Source organism: Solea senegalensis, linkage group LG2 (assembly GCF_019176455.1).
Source record: "Solea senegalensis isolate Sse05_10M linkage group LG2, IFAPA_SoseM_1, whole genome shotgun sequence".
Lineage (NCBI taxonomy): Eukaryota > Metazoa > Chordata > Actinopteri > Pleuronectiformes > Soleidae > Solea > Solea senegalensis.
The window spans coordinates 17,964,861-17,984,348 of record NC_058022.1 but is presented as its reverse complement, the minus strand read 5'-3'; the positions used below and the strand labels follow the sequence as shown (position 1 = coordinate 17,984,348).

General features: G+C 41.6%; 1 protein-coding gene across 2 annotated transcripts in view; it reads left to right on the top strand.

Moving 5' to 3' along the window:
• Positions 1-19,488, top strand: part of sema5ba (sema domain, seven thrombospondin repeats (type 1 and type 1-like), transmembrane domain (TM) and short cytoplasmic domain, (semaphorin) 5Ba) — a 155,699-nt gene that overhangs the window by 10,992 nt on the left and 125,219 nt on the right. Inside the window, exon 2 of one of the 2 annotated variants that reach the window (XM_044015129.1) lies at positions 14,879-14,943. The exons of the other annotated variant lie outside the window; for it this stretch is intronic. The gene's annotated coding sequence lies outside the window, so the exon portion shown is untranslated. The remainder of the gene's footprint in view (positions 1-14,878; positions 14,944-19,488) is intronic. 2 annotated transcript variants of the gene reach the window in all.

The following is a 19,488-nucleotide window of genomic DNA, read 5'->3' as shown; positions in this document are numbered from 1 at the left end:
TAGAGGTCAAGGTTTAGTCAGGGCTTGTGAAAGTCTGTCGATGATAAATCATAATATATATATATAATCGAAAAAGCTGAAACTATATCACTTTGAGTTCTGGTCTACTTCTATTTGGATTTGTTTATTTAGTGTGCTGTGTTGTGTTCACAATTCACAAGTTCAATTTGCATAATTAAATACAGCAGTCAAGTTTGTATTCTATATTCTATATAACTTACGCCTCCTGGTTGAATGCCTTCAGTCCAGTTGCAGGAAATATGATCACAATCTCGCCTGCTACTCCTGAGATATGATGTTTTAATACTGGCCAGAAAGAGATTTAATGATGTAAATTGTACCTTCAGCACTTCATCGTTTTCATTTTCTTTTTGTGAGGTCACAGTGACCTTGTTCTTTAACATTATCTTCTGGGCTTTCCTGAAGGTTTATTAAATACACAGAAATGCCTTCACTCTGTTGCTGAGATATTACATACCAATGTGTAGCATTAAATCTAAAACACAATACCAGTGACTTTAGATGACACCGGTGCAGCGCCAATGTGATTATTGACTATGTCATTCTAAAACCACTAAAGAAAAGGACTTCATTTTGCATAAAAAAACAATCAGGACTTGGTCATTGGTGATTTTGGAGTAAAAGAAAAGAAGAGATTCAAAAACACATCAGGGTGTGTTAACTTTTACTCGTCTGGTTTCAGACTTAACACCTGCTTTTGGAACTTGGCCTCAGGGATTGAGCCACAAGACTTTTCCGATCTCCAACAATAATGTAGTATGATACGGTCTGGCTCTAAGGCAGCGTTACCACACATCCCCAAGGTGTTGGATGGGGGACCAGTCTAGGCCTGAAATTGGAACAAATAGACATGGTCCAGATCATGAAAAAGAGACCAATGCTATGCGAAGGTTCTACACGTAGACAGAGCTTTACTTTAAGCCATTAAGCGAATGTGCATTTTACAGCCAGTAGCAAAAGAAAGTAGTTTCTCCTCCTGCCAATTCTCTTAGCACCAGTTCTGCGCTCACATGTGCTTCAGACTGATCTGTGCCACCCTCGATGCCCCCTGCTGCTTTGCCACCGTGCCCCTGCTGGCGTGACGCCCAGACACCCTGGCGATTTACAAACCAGCGGTGATGGCAGCCATGCCCACGCGTCTTTGACTTTGCTGAAGACGTGCTCCTATTCATTAAGGCAGCACACATGACAGAGAGCCATTTGTGTTCTGCCGCAAGAGGCATAAACAAGACATAAAACACGAGGCTGTTGTTTGGGGAAGCATCAATTTGTGGTGGTTAGATTGTGTTTAATCTCAATTATCTTCCCTTTGTTCCTCTCTTTTGCTTTGATTGTGACTTTCTTCTGTGCAGAGAAATGTGTCTTGTATCGGAGAGGTAAATGGTAACTAGTTTGTATTTATATAGCACTTTTCTAGTCTTGATGGCCACTCAAAGCTGCTTTACAATACAGTTTTTTGCCATTCACCCATTCATACACACTTTCAATACCCATTCACACGCTGCCGACACAGCCGTCAGGAGCATCATGGGGCTAAGTGTCTTGCCCAGGGAGACACGGCATGTAGGCTAGCGGAGCCGGGAATCGAACCCCATCCTTTAAGATAAAAGACGACTCACTCTACCACTGAGCTGCCGTCTCCCCTGTAGATGATCTAACTGACTGTTTACCAGTGGCTGCACATTTCTGTGAGAGATTTATGTCAGCATGGAGCTGTGTGCCCTTCAGCTCTTTGTACGTTCATGAGTTGTGTGCCTTGAATTAGTTTCATCAAATGCTAGAAAGGGTTATTACAGTCATTACTCTAAGATCTGAAAGAGCGAGGGGGAGATTTAACCTTTTGCTTTGTCTTGTACCAATCTGCTCCGCAAGTGCAGCCAACACAGTGTAATACCATCCACTGCCGTATTTGAGTATTTAACTTCTGCTGCAACTCAGAGACAAAACACAACCTTTTTTGGGGAATAGCTATGAAATTGGTTGGTTGTTTTTTTGCCCTGTGTTTTCAATTTCATAATTGTAGTGTCATGTTTTCTGAATATCTATGACCTTACTGTGATCATCTCACTTATCTTAATTGGGGTGGAATTAAATCTGCGGCAGCATTATTAAGAAAGGGGACGAAGACGATGTCCTCTTGTCCTCTACATTGTCCTTAAACTTCTTAAGCCATACACGTGTGTGTGTGTGTGTGTATGCTTGCTTGTATTTATAACCGCTTTAGGAACCCTCTGGCATAAACACTGACCTTGTTTGGAACAGTAGTCCTCGTGAAAACCAAAACCTGTTCCTAATGAGGCAGAACCTTGTTTCCAAGGAGCTGGTTAAGATTAGGACTAAGATTTGAGTTGTGGTTAGGTTAAGGTTAGGGTTAATACTTTGTTTAGGAGAATAGTGGTGCAAACCCCTGTGTGTGTGTGTGTGTGTGTGGGTGTCAATCACCTCCTCGAATGTCTTTGACACTAAGATGTGTTAAATTGTTAACAGATGTTGTCTGTTGCCTCTTCAAACCTCTGCAAGTTGTGTGGCATCAAAGTCATTTGGAATGGCAACCTGCAGTTTAAGTTTCCGTAATCAACAGTAGGAACAGATGTTTTATTTTTCAATGTGTTCATTTTCAGCCAGAAAAAAATACCTACCTAAAATGTCTACAGCTATTGTATTATACATCAGAATCTGTCCCCAATAAGATATTCTTATCAGTTTGACTGAAAGCAGCTGTGTGTAATTAATTTAGATTTTGTTGATGTTATTTGTTTGCTTCTTTTCAAAAATGCATTTACAGTGGCAGTGAGAGGGTGTCACAAGTGTTTTGTGGACACTTCTTTGTGTTTTCTATTATAATCCGACCTGTTTGCTGCTGTCTCACTGTTGTCTTGACATGAAACTTCTTTTCTTTCTTTTGGAGGTTCTCCTGTCCTAGATTTATTGGCAGACCCCGAAACTGAGAAACCCACGCCACTGAACAAAACACCTGCATTGTGTTGTTAACACACCAATATCCCCACTCTAACCTCATAAGTGTCCTCAAAAAATGCATCAACCCTTTATGTTTATTCAGATGATGCAGATTGAATTGACAGTTAACACAGTCAATACCATGAAATCATGATAAGGACATTTTCTTGTCCTGCACTGAATTAGAGGCTAGCGAGTCACTGAGCTGGTGGGATACCGTAACTTCTAAGCACTGCAGTTTTAGATTAGCATTAAAAACCGTATTGTGACTCTGTGATGAGTCTGATGCAGCAGAGTGACCTCACTGCCATGAAATACTCTGAAATGAAACAACATGGCCCAGATCCAGCTTGTGTGGCCCTGCCTCTGCTGACAACAGCTGTTTGATACCCGGGCACAGAGGATAGGACGAGTCCTCTGCGTTACTTTATATGTGTGCGTGTGTTTGTGTCTCTTGACAATCCCTGTGATCTAATGCGGTGGCTCTGGCCTCCAGGGACGCCCAGGACAGCTGGCTGGCACTGGGAAGTGATGAAGACTAAAAGACTGCTCCTCCAATGCCACTTCTGTGTTTTGTCTTCTCTCTCTCTCTTTATGTGCCAGAGTCAGAGGCACCACAGGTGGATCATTTCAAAGTCTACTGTAAACCCAAGGCTCAATTGTTTTTTTTCCTAAAAAAAAAGAAAGAAAGAAATACAAATCTAAGATGTACAAAACTGAAAAAGTGAAAAATTTGGCTCATGATAAAAAGAATAGTTTTGTATTCAAGGTGATGCACCACGGAGTGGATTGATGCAGCAAATGCTGTCTGGGGTTTATGGTTTTGATGGATGTATTGACTGTAATGCTTCGGTACCTTGCTTGAATGTTTTACGCTTTAACACAAACTTATAGCTATTTCAAATTCTTGCTGAGTGAGTAAACCACACTTTTGGTTTGCTGTCATCATTTATGTTGCCCAATAAATGATTCATTAACAGCACACTAATTGTGGTGCAGGTATCACCATACATCATTTCTGCCTCCTCACTTGTTTGTGGCACCCTGTTCAAATGGCTTCTGTGAAATTCCTGACTTATGGCTCACTATCACGTGAACATAAGTCAGTTTTAATGATATTGCCTCTAATCACAGATTTGCATTTGTTGCCTTCTTGACCTGTAGGTTAACATCCTTTATTGTGAGGGCAGATAAAGGACGTAATGTAAGAAAATCATATTTTCTTACGTGATTTTGTGCAGATTTAGGTTTATGTAAATAGATTTTATTGCTATACCGTCGTGTTAAGATGAGATTTTTAGCTTCTCTAGTTGTGTCCTGTGGGCACTGAAATGCACTTAAGAAATTTTAATGACACCCAGTACCCACCTCTGTCAGATCTGTAGCTATTTCTCTGGCATCTAATGGTTCTCCTGAGTGGGTGCATTTTAAGTTGGGAGATATTCACGAATGTTATTATCTGCCAAGGTTCATACTTGTTGTTTCTCATGAGAGATATCTGTATATAATTGCCAGTGCTACATTATCACACTTGTTTTCAGTATGGGCTGGTATTTTGGTATCACCTGGTGACAGATGATGTTGAGCTTTGAGGTAATAAATAATCACGTTTATGACTAGATTTATGTAGAGTTTCCAAGGGCTTCAACATCTTCATCTGGGTTTATGCTCCTTTTTCCTCAAGTGTCCAGAATTGTTTTTCAGCGTGGTCCTTGAAATGAAGCAGAAATTGAATAAAGGTCAGTCAGGTTTGAAGCCCTACTGGAGCAGTCGCATTCTGAATCCCTGTGAGCTTTGAGAGAAACTGATAGGAGGTGGAAGCTTGAATCCCTTCTTTGTTTTTTCTCGCTTTGCAAGTAAACATCTTTCTTCACATGCCTGATGACTTTCAAATTAATTATGCATCATGCACCAATTGCCTCATCTTCTCCAGCGGACAACTTGACTTTATTTAAGGTGTTGTCAGAAGTGAGCTAATTATATTGTGTTGGCTCAAACCTTGGAAATCAGTGGGAAGCTGACTTTCAGATCGTGGCTGCACACTGATATACTTGCACTTATACACATTCAGGCAGTGGAATGTGCTTTCTTCCATTTATCCACTTATCCTCACACCCATGATCTCTCTGCAGCTCTTTCATTGGATAACTTATCATTTCTCTATATTCTACTAGTCAATTTTAATTGCTAAGTACTTTCATTTCAAAGGTTGTTAAAAGACTGATGAGTGAATGTGGCGGTAAACACTGTTTTACTTAATCAAATGTTGTCTCATTTCCTGCTGCCTTTTATGAAGCTCTTTGCTGTCATCCCAGGAGAACAGATATGAGACAGGGGTTCTGGTCATCTGACACTTTCTTTTCTTTAGTTGTATCATTACACCACAGTGATGAATGCTTGTTTCAATTATGCACTTAAAAAGATGGATCGGGAGTTTGATTCCTACCCCTTGTATTTTAGCGCGTCTACTTCTGTCTCCTGCCCCTTGTCTTGTCACACTTTCCACATCTATCTTTTTCATCCTCTCCTATTTACTGCTTTTTAATTCCTGACATCTCTCATTTTGTCGCTCTCTCGTGGCACTCTTTTCATTGTTCACCTGATGTCTCTCTTACAATTTTCTTGGCTTTTCACTGAGCCACTCTCTCAAAAAATTTTTTTTGCCTCTTTCAGTTTCTGCTCCAGGTGGAATTTCCATTGATTAAAACCAGACGTGTCCTGCACTTCTGTATCCACCTAATCAAGCCCAGCTCAGGAAGATGAATCACCTGCAGCCCTTTTCTATCAGTCTACCCTCTCTCTCTCTCTCTCTCCCCTCATGAATCCCTCACTCTCCCGACTGTCTACTTCAAAATGAAAAGAGCCACAGAATGATTGTGTTAAGGTTTAGTTGACAATAAGGTGCTCAGCTGTTGTTCTTGTTAGGTTTAGTGTGTGTGTCAGGATATTTAAAGTGGCAACAGGCAACCTCATGCCCTTAGCTATTCTTTTTTTTGGCCAGTGTCACCATAATGCAGCACGCCGGTAAGGACTCAGGTACGTTTTCCTCATAGCCAGTGTTGTGTTGTGTCATGCTTTCTTGAATGCATTGTCTGCAGTGGAATAAGGAGTAAGCAGTCAAAATGTATTAAAAAAAAAACATAGTGAAAGCAAGGCTTATAGAGGATCAATTGAAATAAGGATGGTGGCATTTTCTAAATTAACTATTTACTAATTAATCAGTTTTTAAATTTGTTTTATTAGTTCTGTGATTTCATCTGAATGTCATCTGGTGTGTGAGGCTGAGCCATTTTGCAGGTTGGCAAACACCAATCAATATTTTTCACCGTTTTCTGACATCCTGTCGACCAAACAACTAATCGATCAGTCCAGAAAACTACTGACAGATTAATGAATAATGGAAATATCGATAGTTGCAGCTCTAAATGAGTCAAAGGGGCGTTGAGCATTATATTTTGGGTATTAAATATTCGCAGCATGTAGACCTGAAAGGTGGATCTATAGCTCGTTCCTTCACAGAGCATACCAGTTGTAGTGTGCTTGGATTCATGGCAAGATTACAACTGTGGCATTCAACTCATTGTATGAGATCTTATGGGAGTCCTGAATATACCCAACATCAATATTGCATATGGGATTTCCTAGATTCGGTTTTCCCTCTGGAATATATTTACTAATCTATGCTTAAAATGTTTGATTTATGGAATGTGTTGAACATAGTAACACATTCCAAACATAGTAATCACAAGTCAAGGGAATAATTAATGAACTAATGAATGCTGCTGGAGTAATTAGAGCAGTTTCTACAGAGGCTATAATACATTCTTTAAGGTGTGAGTCTGGATTGTCATTCTCATTCTCAGTCACTGACTGCTGTGAATCCACAGCTGCCACCCTCCACAAAGCAACAGGCTACACAAGTGTAGGATCCACCTTTCAAGCCCACAGGCTGTAACTATTTGATGCTGAAAAAAAAAGAAAAAAGGAGGAGCTTTTGTTCTACGTCTCTTTCTATGATGTGGTCAAATACTTAACTTCAAATAGAAGGACATCTTAATGCTACAAACTGGATAGTGTGCTTTCAACTTCAGGGCAGTAGCTTGGGGAGGAAGCCTCACTGCTGCGCTCGCATTCTGACTTCAAAATGATTCACCACCTTTGGGATGAACTGGACAGTGAGCGGGGTCTTATCGCCCTTATCACCCGAGCAATCAGTGCTGGACCTCAGTGATGATGAGCAAGACACTGTTGGAAAGTTTCAAATATATATATATATATATATATATATATATATACACATATATGTATGTATAAGCCTTATTTATTTGTCAAGGCATCTCTTTTGGGAGCTGTCTGGATGCTAGAATGTATGTAGTTAAGGAGTGACATGTTAAACTATCACATATGGTTGTAATGTCATGGCAAGGTTTTGCAAAGTCGATTGTTGGGAGATTTTAAAGTCCCGACGGCATTAAGGGTTAAAAGGTTAACGTGTGGTTGCTCCTTGACAGAGGTAATCCCATTTCTCCTTTCACTTTCCATATGGGGCGAGAGTTTGTTTCTCACACAGAGATCGTTTAAGCTACGCACGCTGAAAGCTGTGTTAGCGTAATGCACATAATGCATTAGGCTGATGGGAACATTTTACTCAATTTTCGACTCATAATTTATATAGTGGAGTGTAAAAAAACAAGCAGCTGAAAAGGCTTCGGATTGCCATCCATTCCCTCTCTGTGTGCGCTTGCTTTGATGCGACAGCAAGGAAACAGGCTTTAGTTTTTTAAGACTTTTGCAGGCAAGTTCTCCCCAAAGCTGTGAATTTCTCTGGATTTGCGTGGTGCTGCAATGTGCCCTTCCCCTCTAGTCCCTTCTTGTTTCCTCCTCCTCATCATCGCCCACTCTATTTCTTTCTTCCTCAGTCTGGGTTACCGTTACTGCTGCTCAGCTCAGCTCACTTCTTCCCTTGATGGCGTCTGACCAACAGGGAAAAGACAGAGCCTCATCCTTTGCCTCCCTCTCTATGGAAGCCAGTGCTTAATAAATGATTTTTTGCCCCAGTCCTTCAGGTCCTTACACCTCACACCCCACTGTCTCTTGGAGTAAATATGCAAGTGAACAGCAGGTGCAAACAGTCTTCTTCTCCTTTCAGTGCCACATATACTGGTTGGAAATAATTTCTGTCTTCCTTTGTTTTCCGAGTGCAACTGCACTCCTCCCACAAAGTGTGGGGATTTCGTTTTTTCTTATCACTGTGCATGTTTTAATGATGTGGCTACGGTTGGTGTTTTTCTTTGTGGAGATCTGAGGTAGATAAAAAGTGAGAGGGAAACAGCGATCAAGTGTTTTTTAATGAGGGATGTAGGGTTTGAATGTGCGCCGTTAAGGATATTCTTCAAATGCTTCAATGAGGTCTCAGGATTACAAGCAGACAGTTTTAGGCGAAGACCTCATTCACGGTACAGCCTGAGAAGGAGACACATCTACTAACTATAAGACAACTCTTGGAGATGACATAATGTACCACATATATCACATATCTCCCCAAATACTAGTCTGGAGTCACATGAGTGAAATTATTGCCTCATTGAGAGGTTTAAGAAATAGATTTAACAAGGTATTTTGCTAACAGGAGAACTGATCCAAAATGGAAGTGGTTAAAGTAGTTAATAGTTGACTTTATTTTTCTTTTTATAACAAAATGAGTTTTGTCACACACTGCATATTTGCAGTGGTTAAGTGGCCTGCATGTTTTAAACATCGCAATGTGCTACTAATAAAAATAATGAGGACACAAGTTTTAATAAGAGACTGGCTCAGTCTAAGATCTTTAAAAAAATCTGGCTGTTTAACCAGTGAATCCAAAATGGAAATGGATATTTGAACTCAGTGTTCCTGATCCAGTGTGTCTATTGTGGCTGTGTGTCTGTATTGTCCATGGTTAAAAAAGAAAAGACATGAAAAGGAAGGATTAATTTTCCAGCGGAAAGTGTGAGGATTAGACCCTTTTTAACATTCTGAAGGCTCCTGTCTCACTGTTCTACTTTGTTTTTCATTCTTCTATAGTTCTGGCCAAGCCTGCCATTACCATTATGTAAATGTGCGTTAAAGAATATGCCGGTTGAATGTAAAGCACATTACAGATGTGAATGCAGTCTCTCATTTAAACCACACTCAAGAGTCACATCATGCTTCCTATTTCAGCTAATTAGGGTGAAAGCACACAGAGGCACAGTAAATAAAACACTATTGCAATGCACTATAAAATCATCAGCGGTTGTAGTGTTTGAAATAAATGTGGATCACATGTTTCTTCATGTTTGTGTCTGAAACTGGAAAATGGATTCAGGTTCCATTTTGCTGGCTTGGCAAGACTGGCACGGCAATTTGGCTGCTGCCCCGTTTGGATGCGTGGATCAATATTCCGCTTGATAAGTATAATGTTGATGTGACGCCTAGGTCGTTGCTGCTGGCTGCATGCAGACAGACAGTTCCTTCATTTTCTGTCCCGACTCAACAAAACGGTAACTGGAATGAGTCACTTCAATTACAGACACATGGATGTGAGCGGCTTCTCCACTGCGAGCACTCAAGGACGCAGAACCACTGAGGTGGTGGCACATCTAAATCACTGGAGTCTGTAAAACGCTCCACAGCACAAAAACAGTCAGCTGTGTCACTTTACTCCTGTAAAGACTAATCCGCAGACCAAGGAACACTGTAAAACAACAGCATGTCATCAGGACAAATAGGGCAAGCAATGCCTGAGCGGTTTAAACTGCAGACAGACAAAAACAACGATACGCCGAAAATTAAAGCGACGTCTCTTTCTTTGTCTCGGAACAGCGAATTCTGCAAAGAATCTGAAACGGCGTGTTTTCATTCGTCTTGTATTTTCACTGCCCTCACATCTATCATGTCTGTCATGTCTGTCAGGGGCGTTGTTGTGTCCTGTTGACAATTGATGGGGTTTGTCAGGCAGAAGGGGGACCAGCATTCTTTGGATGTTTGCACTTTGTTGATAAGTGAGCCTACATTCACACACGACTGTGTTTTCATTTGAAAACTGTGTTTTCAGATAAAGGTAATCTGTGTCCAGATGGGGTTTCAGCGCCATATCACAAGTCAACGCTTAAAAACGTACTGAAGATACCCTTCAAGTATAAGCTGACTCTCTCCTCTATCAGTGTTTGCGTACTTTCAGGAAATACCACTAACAAAAAACAACAATGGTGACAAAGGGATAAGGATTTCTGTTACTAGACAGATGAGGAGGTGAAACTCAAACTAAGTGTTAATCGAAACTAAGCTGTTTGTTCTATGGCTGATAATTGAGTTGTAGCCAATAAGAACCAAGCAGCCAGAAAGTTATGGGAGTAACTGCATCATCATTTCCAAAAATCTCCATTTCTGCTTGTGTAGACTAAAACACAGCCCCAGATATTTCATACAAAAATGGAGCCGGCAGCATTTTCAAACTTCTCAGACTTCTGAGCCATAATTTGCTGGGGAAATGTGGATGGCAGGCTTATCTATAGCATAATTAATAATGTAATACAGCGGCAGCCTGAGTGTGTTCATCAAATTTCAATATCAACGCTTGGTCTTCTGAGATCACTTCAGACAGTGCACGCATTGTAATACATACAACATATTATAGTTCTTGTTTTAAATGACTTTATCACTGCCTCCATGAGTGGTTGCATTAATGATGTGAGAATATCACCTACTTCTCTAATTCTGATTATTCCCCATTACCTTCACACAAAGACATTGCAAATTCATCTTTTACTTTTCAGTATTTCACACAGCCTTGTTAGAGCCTGGTGTGTATGAGGCGCTGCCACCAGTGCATTCAAACAGCATCGTTGCCTCGCCATGATTTTTCTAAGTCAGTTGGTCAGCTGTGCAGCTTGTAAAGTATTAGCAACCCCAGGGTTTTTTAATGGAGCTAACAGTAATTACGGCCGAGACCCACTTGAGCTTAGTGAGCTCAAGTCTGTAGAAACACGTAACACAAGGGCTGAAATTGGTTTCCATGAAAATGTAGTACAGGCGCACGCTTGTTTATATAATCCTCAGAGTGTTTGTATGGAGGTGTGGAGGTGTGGGTGCATGGACGCAAACAACCCTGCTCACATGTACATTAGCGATGCTTCTATTCCCTCTATGGTCTTTAAGCTCAGTCCTTGTTTACATCTCAACTCTAACCCTTTAATTCATCTGTCACCACTCTCGTAATCACAAAAGTGACCTCTCCACCAACCCAAAGAGATGAGAACAGGGAGTATGGGGTCAGAGGTTGTGCCGTGTATAAACAGGTGTCAAGTGCTATGATGGAAAGCCAAGGACATATGAGACCGGGCTGTAAACCCGGCAACCACCACTGTAGACGAGAGGGCAACAGAGCTGAATAACAAGGTTAATGGATGACTTTGCCCGTCAATGTGATGCCGTGGTTTCATGTGGTGCAAGTTAAGCTGCCTCGACGTCTGTAAGAGTCGACCTTTTGCCAAGCAGCATGCATGCATGTGTGTGTGTGTGTATGTACAGTGTGTGTTTGTGTGTGCTCTTGTGTTGCCTCCCTTGTGACCACATGCCCACTTGTGTGTCTGGAACAGCATCAGGCCTCTTGATTGTGTCAAATCTCAACTCACACTCTTCTCTTTTGCCCTTTTGCTGACTTTTAGGTTGATAAGTCACATCCAGCTCCAGAGCCTTACAGAGATAAACCTTTATTTGTAATTACATCCTGGACATTTATGGATTTGCAAGATGTGTGCTTTGTTTTTTTACTTTGTGTTTCAGTTGTGACTTTGGATGTTTACGATGTGTTTGAGCTTCGTTTTTTAGTATTTTGCGGACTCAAGACAAGTATTTCACTTTTTGGATGCTTCACTGTGTGTCACCTCTTGCTTTACTTCCTTACTTTGTTTGGTTTTCCCTTCATTGTGATTGTCTGCCCCACCTTGAATTCGCTTGTGTTCATTTAACATTTATTCTCAGTGCTTCCCGCAGCCTCTTGATCACCTGCTCAGTGAGTCTGTTTTTTTTTCTTCCCCCTTTGTCAGTTTTGCCCTTGTTAGTATTCCCAGTGTTTACACAGTTCCTGCTTTGAGTTTTTGAGTCAGGACTTTTGTTTTGAGATATTTCTGGAGTGCCATTGTCATGTGTCATTGTTTCTGTCATGTTTCATCCATGTTTCTATTCTGCTGCAAACCCTGTCTGCTGCGTTTGGCTTTGTGTCACACAGTTGTTTAGCTATAGCATGCTGCCGCTGTCTGACATGAACTGAAAAGCTGCAGGCTGTTCATAATTAGACGCATTTTCTTCTCTGGCCTACTGTTGTTGTTGGCGTGTACTCCTGTGTATTTGAGAAGCTCCATGCGTTGAGCCAGAAACTCCAGTTGTTTTGTAACTTGCCTCTTCACCTACATCCTGCTAGGGCCGCATTTAACTCTCTGATTGAGTTACCAGTAACTGCGGCCTAATTAGGAGAATTTGATTTTCACCGCTGGATCTGATGGCGACTGTTGATAACGACCTCTCACGGACAGAAATCAGGGAAACACTGCGGCAAGCTGCAAAAGTTTCAGCTGAGCAAAAGAAAGTTCCAGATTGGAGCATGTGATCATGCGGCTGCCTTGTCGGGAGGATTGATGGTTATAGAGCGTCTCCACTTCACGACACACAACAAAACATATCTCAGTAGAAGCTGATTGGTTGCTTTTTCTTAGACTTAAATAATAACTGAGAGGGTTGTAATGGAATTTGGTGCTGGCACTCACTCATCGTTCCCTGGTAATGCATTCTAATGGCTTTAGTGATCCTTTAGTCTCAGTCTGCTGCAGGGACAGGTGCATGGTACAAAAGGTTGAGCTTTCTTAATTAATCCGGGGTGTTTTGGGAATGTGCAATACACTAACCCTCTCTATAAAAGCCTGCTGAGCTTGCACCACGTTGAATAGTTATTACAAGGGTGGAATTTCTATGTAGTAAGAAAGAAGCACTTTTATATGTGTTATACAGCCAGGCCTAACCTACGTCCCTTAAAATAACACTTAAGCACTGCACCATTGACTTTAGATCAGGTTTTTATTGGCCAATGATGTAATCACTGTTCACTTCAAGATGCAACATGCCAACAGTGCGGCTAACCACATCTAATTTGAAGACAGACACACCAATGAGCGATCGGATGGGTGAAAGTGCCCGCTGGCCAGGAAGTTAAATTGAGTTGTGTAGTGCTAAGTGCACTGCTTTGCTCCACGTGTCAGATGAACAGGTGCTTTTTTGTTTTTTTGAACTGATGTTCTTGCACTGATAATTTGGCTGAATTTATATTTCGGGTTGATGTTATGCATTAGCTGTGTTGATTTTAGGCGTGATTGTTAATTTGCCCTAATCTATCAACAGCAAATGAAATACTTTATACTACCACACAATGTGTCACTATTTTTCTTGCACTATTAGAACTCTGATTTGCTTGTCTTTCTGTTTTTTTTTCCTTCTTTCCAAGATTTTCAAACAGTAATCAGTGGGCACGAGAGCAGAACTATTTGATTTAGCAGACACAGTCTGAGTTGTGGGCTCTTACTCAGAAATGTGTGTTTGTTGTGTTAGTCAAACCACGTCAGCAGGTTGTTTTGCATCAGGCTGAATGTCACATTCCTGTCAGTTGTCTGGTCAACAAAGTTTTACTGAGTCTGAGCAGGTTTGACTCGTCCCAGACTTTCGCTGGCTGAGGAGATCGAGGTTTATGTGTGTGCGTGTGTGCATCTGTACGTGTGTGCGTCCAAAAGAGAGTACAACTATATGCAGTAGTTTATGAGAATTCTTTCTCCTCACTCGATGCAGTGAAAGCCTGCATGATCTCCCAATGACATTGGAGATTATGAGGAGTTTAGTTTTTTTTTTTATTTGAGTAGAAACTTCCCATTGCTCTGTCCTAAATTCTAATCTTAGCTCCATAGAACATCATTTTCACTGCATTGTTCGACCTGTAGTTGTGGCAGTGTCTCAGTACTGACCTGGAGAATCAGGTAGATGGAATACAAAATAGATTTCTCAGTAATTTCATAACCATTACTTCCCATTAATGAAGCACACATGTCAGCTTTTCAGTTATTATTAGCTGATTTTTCTGTTTGTTGTAGAACTAATCAGCATTAATCAATAGTGTGTCATGCAGCAACGGATTACACCGTTTATCTAAGAAGTGGTCGGTCTTACTGGAGCGACCAGATGTCAATAATCAATCCATCTTTTATTTCCTTGTTGTTGTTTTGTATGGAAGCGAAGAAAACAGCAGCCACGTCACAGCAGTTGACGCCACAAGAAGAGTGATGGCAAGTCTAAGCTGCTCTTTCTGGTTGCCGTAGAAACCAGCTAGGGCTATTTGTTCCAATTTGCTCAGTGGCGTTGAGATCAAAAACCTTGGAACCCGAAGTGGTCCCTGCATATTAGCATATGTGTTTGATTCAGTGCAATTAGGCGTCCGTTCACCTCATTACATCCACTGTATACTGTTCATTTACAGTTAATTAGCACTGGAGCATATTTGGCCTCTGTTTTCTGTGCCCTTTTATGTTATTTTAAAGTTTAATGTGTTTGAACTGCTGTGATCTGTTATTGTTACTTCACTTGATGTAAAGGAATCTCGCAGGTGCCTCTTTTCCACCACTACACCCCCGACCCCCCCCAAGAAAATCCCCCAACCCCATGAAGTCTCAGTTTAAATGCCATTCCTGCTCCGCCTTCTCCGCTCCATTGAAAAGTTGGCGGTTTGTTTACGAGAGCGCCAGCTCTTCTTTGTGGCTCTGCACACTGCTTATGAGAAGTAGGCAAGCAGCTACTGAAGCACTCACCCTTCCCCCTCCTCTTTTTCTCTCCCTCCTTCCAGAATTGGTTTGAAAAGGACAGACGGCCTTCTTAGCCCCGTCCCCACAACCCAGTGATGCTTAGCTGGTGAGTACTTTCATCATTTTTCACTCCAATCGTGTCTTGTTTATTAGTTTCTGCATCTTTGACTGCATTTTTCCAGCTTTCATTTCTTCCAAAACTCACTACTTTTTTTTTTTTTTGATGTGTGTGTGTGTGCGCTCAATTTTGCTGGCAATCACAACTTCTCTCTGCTCTTGTGTATCACTCTGATTATGGATGATCCAGTTTTTTCCCTCTCATTCTTCAGATCTCTAAATGTCCCTCTTACCCCACACCTACACCCCCCCAGGAAAAACATTTCTGCACTCTGCGGCCTCAGTAGTAAAAGCAAGGCAGCCTTTTTTTCCCTCGGTTAAAGACCTTTATTCTGACTAAGTGAAGTGATTTGAAAGCGGCGGTGAGAGTACGGCAAAGGAGGCAGAGGAGAAGAGGAAAGGCAGGGGAGGTAGGGGGTAACGGGTGGAGGGACTTCATAGAGGCTGTTAATGGATGAGTTTTACCTTTCCACCCCTCCTCCCTCTCTGTGAATGTGAATCAGTGAATCACTCCATTGCAGACAACCTTGAGCCTGAAAGATAATTTATAAATCTGCGTTGAATCAGTGCAGGGACGGTATAGCAGCTTGTACAACACCATGGTGTTCCCAACAACAAAGCTAGAACATAACCTGATGAGCACCTCCACGATTATAATGTGCCTCTTCAATGTCTCAGTGATAGGACAAACACGTGATCTGCGTCATTTTAAATAGTCATTTCTGATGGATAATACACATAGATATGAGGACATGGAGCAAACATATTGTCTATGAAGTCATTTAAATAACATGCATATCTCACCCAAGATTAAATGTTATTACATCTTTTACTCTATCTGCTGAGCAGCAAGTACCATCTGCCGTCAGTTAGTTTATTTATAGTAACATTGGGACCAACTTTCAGGATTTAGCTACGGATTATGGCCACCGATGAATTCTCAGTCTGAAACTATGCTCAAACTGATCCCAAACATTCAACTCATCAAATGAAACCTATGCCGCCAAAAAGAAAAAAGCACTCTGGAGGAGCACAGGCCAATTTATTACACAAAGCACAGACCACTTTGTTTCAATCTCACCTGCTTCTCACCCTCTGTGTTTAATATCCCTGAAGGCCAGACCTGGCATTTGCTTATGTTTTGTTGTTGCTCAGCACTTGTCTCCTTCCACTTTCTCTGCTCTATTCAATTTGCGGTATAAATGTCTTTCCCGAGTATGTGTCATTGGAGCAGAGCAGTGGTGATCCTGTTCCCGCTCTGGCTGCTTTGGAGAAGCTTCTCTGTGTTTGTCTTGGTTCTTTGCTCTGGGAGGTGATCAGGGGCTCCAGTCGTGGTTGGCATGTTGTCACCTCCAGCCCTGCTGCTGTTTGCTGATATTTAGTTTATGATGACAATGAGCCGGAAGAAAACAAGCTCCTTTCAGGTCAACGAGAGAGAAGGGGTGGACCGAGAGGGAGAAAGAGACCTAGAAATAAAGGGGGGGGGGACATGGGACTCATCCCTGGATGGGAGTCTTTTTAAAGGTTTCTGTTTGTGGCCCCTAGGGCCGATTTAAGGGAGCGTCATTATCCTTGGCAAATTACCACGCTGCCTTTGTGGTCCAGCCATGGTGCATTAGGGTGCTTTAAAACGTGGCAGAGCCGTGCCCATTCAGCTCACAAAGAGAGGGGCTGCTGGCAGATCCTTGGCCAGTTTCACAGAGGAGGCATTCACACCACACAACCACACAGGGGGGATGGTGACGGTGATGAAGAGGGTCCCCCGAGATGAGTAAAAAATCACTCCGGCCAAGGCCGATATGACATCATCTTAGGACACATGCCAACCCGTTGATGTCATCACCTGGTTTTATCTGGAGTATGATCTGCCTTGGAAATCAGGGGTCTAATGAGGAGGCTTGTGAGCATTAACATGCACGGTCTGTAAGACCTCAGTGCATTCATCCGTTTCCCACATCAGATATTAATATCACCATTAATTGCCAATCAGTCATGTATCAACAAATGATCAGTTCACATTATTTCTTCCATGTTTCGAGCTGAAACAATCTACAGCACCTCTCGTGCTTTATCTCGTCTTATTCAGTTGGAAATCTCTGGTGAGTCACCTGGCATGTCATGCTGTATGTAGCAGGGGGCGACGACATGGGTATCCGACAGGGGAGGAGAAGGGCTGACTTGCTAGGTTGATGTTAATTTGCACGGTTTTACCTGGTTTCACCAGCACACGGTCCAATGTGTCACAGGAAAGCTAATTGGAGAGGCTCATGGGAGGAGCTAAATGAAGAAGCAAATGGAATCTAACAGAAAAAATGGAACGTGGCCTGCAAATGCAGATGTAGAAGGAAATTGCTCTTTTTAATACCTCATTAAAACCTATATTTTTTATTTCACTTTCATAGTTTTTAAATGTATCCTAAACACTGCATTTTCAAAAAGATATTTAAAAATCTGTGCCTATTATTATTAATAAATGGCATGCTTACTAATACTATTTTCATGACACTTCTGGTTCTCCATAGTTTGTAGACAAAGCTGCTGGTCACCTATTAAAAGTGTTTAATGCCTGGCAGAGATTTCTTGTTTCTGTTATATAATGTGCTTTACAACAGGACTTTTTTTTGTGACACCTATTAAAAGAGAGCATTAGACGGATAATTGTGTTTATCTGGCTGTGTCAAAACATGACGCACAATGGTCTTTGTTTTAAGCTGTAGAGTAATGAGCAGGTGCACAGTCCAAGAACTGGAGGCACATTGTTTGACCTGGTCAGTGCTTCAGTGTGTCTGTGGTTACTTGAGATGACCAGGTGAACCCTGCTGCATTTCATCCTGCTCTCGAAGGGAAAAGCAGACACTTTGAGTCTGTTTGAAAGATTTCAGCTGTTGCAAACTGCTTGCAACATGTATGTCTCCTCCACGGACGACTTCACGCAAGCTCGGATTTTGACACAATACAGTGTGATCAGAGTGCGTCCTCCGGGCCTGAAATGTCCAAGACACTCGTAAATTCATTTCAGTCCACTCTGAACTGTGATGTGAGTCTCTTCGCAGAAAAGCAAACTTAATAAGGAGACTGCTGACGTGACTGTGAAATTCTTCTGTTCTTGGTGACTTACCTTTATTTATCATCTAATCAACTGGAAGCTTTACATTGCTGATAGATGTCTCCATTTTATTTCCTTTCCTCGATGGGTGGGAGATTTCATCACTTTCCAACATTGTTTCCTACGTTTTATGAAGTCAATCCCTCTGCTGAAGTAGATGAAGGAAGGGAGACGGCTTTTGTCCAGGGGCTGTGGTGGAAACCCTGAGCCCGTAAATCCTGTGCTGATCTTTGGCTCATTAAGCTGTGAGCCCTGAGTCCTTTGGTTCTTTATCACCAGGCCTGGATCCCAGGCCATAATGGAGGCTAACTGGCTAATGATTAGCTGTCTTCCACAGCTACTCCAGGCCTGGCTGCTGCTGGGAATGCCTGTCTGAATGGGACAAGGCTATGAAAACACATAAATCAGACACTTTCTCTTTTTATCAGTCTGACTTACTGTCCTGTGTTTTCTACAGAACTCACTGTGGAGCATGATGGTGTAAAGTGGTGTTGATTTAAACTATTTGCAGCACTTCATCAGAGATGTCACCTCCTCCCTTTGCTCTCAAACCAGCCTGTCTTTGTGACATTGATGCAAGATGTTGGATACATTCCTCTGGGAGTGTGGTCCATGTTCACATGCATCTCAATGATTTTATGCATTTTACTGCTGCCACATTAGCTGATTAGATCATTCACAAATAAGAGGGTGTGTAAGTACTCCTAATAAAACACTTTTAAGCCTCTTGTGGCCCTAAAGAGTGCTGCTGTGCTGTTGATGTTCAAGAAGAAATAGCTGGTGCAGCAGTTAACACACGTGTGCTTGTGAATTAGACAAGCAACATTTGGCCTCTCTTTGTGCTTCTGCTGCTGCTGAACAGATTGCCTTCTGCAAACAGTCTTTAGCTCTAAAAAGCTGAGAGATGGATGATTGGCTTCAGTGAAAATCAAGAGTTAGAAGCAGACAATGAAGACATTTTGTATTTTCCTTACATTTCTACAAACCTCTATATATACACAATACCTGACCACAAGCACAATAGACTTATTAGAAATAGAAAAAGATGACTCCGCTTGCAAACAATGACACAATTCTGCTTATGCAAGTAATAAAGTAAGGTAAAAGACAAAATATAACTCTGGGTACATCATGAGTACCTACATGTCTTTCCTTTAAGCAAAAATCCTCAATTACTTTAGGTCATTCTAGAGCTAATCAGGCATGTCACTATGATATATGTCGAATTGACCAACTATAAAGAGACAGATTGTGAGAAGCCAAAGTGACAGACACAGATTATAATGTTCTTACATAGAGATTTAAGAAATATAAATGAAACCATCCATCCATTTTCTACTGCTTTATCCTCTACATGAGGGTCGCAGGGGGCGATGTGCCAATCTCAGCTGACGTAGGGCGATAGGCGGGGTACACACTGGACAGTTT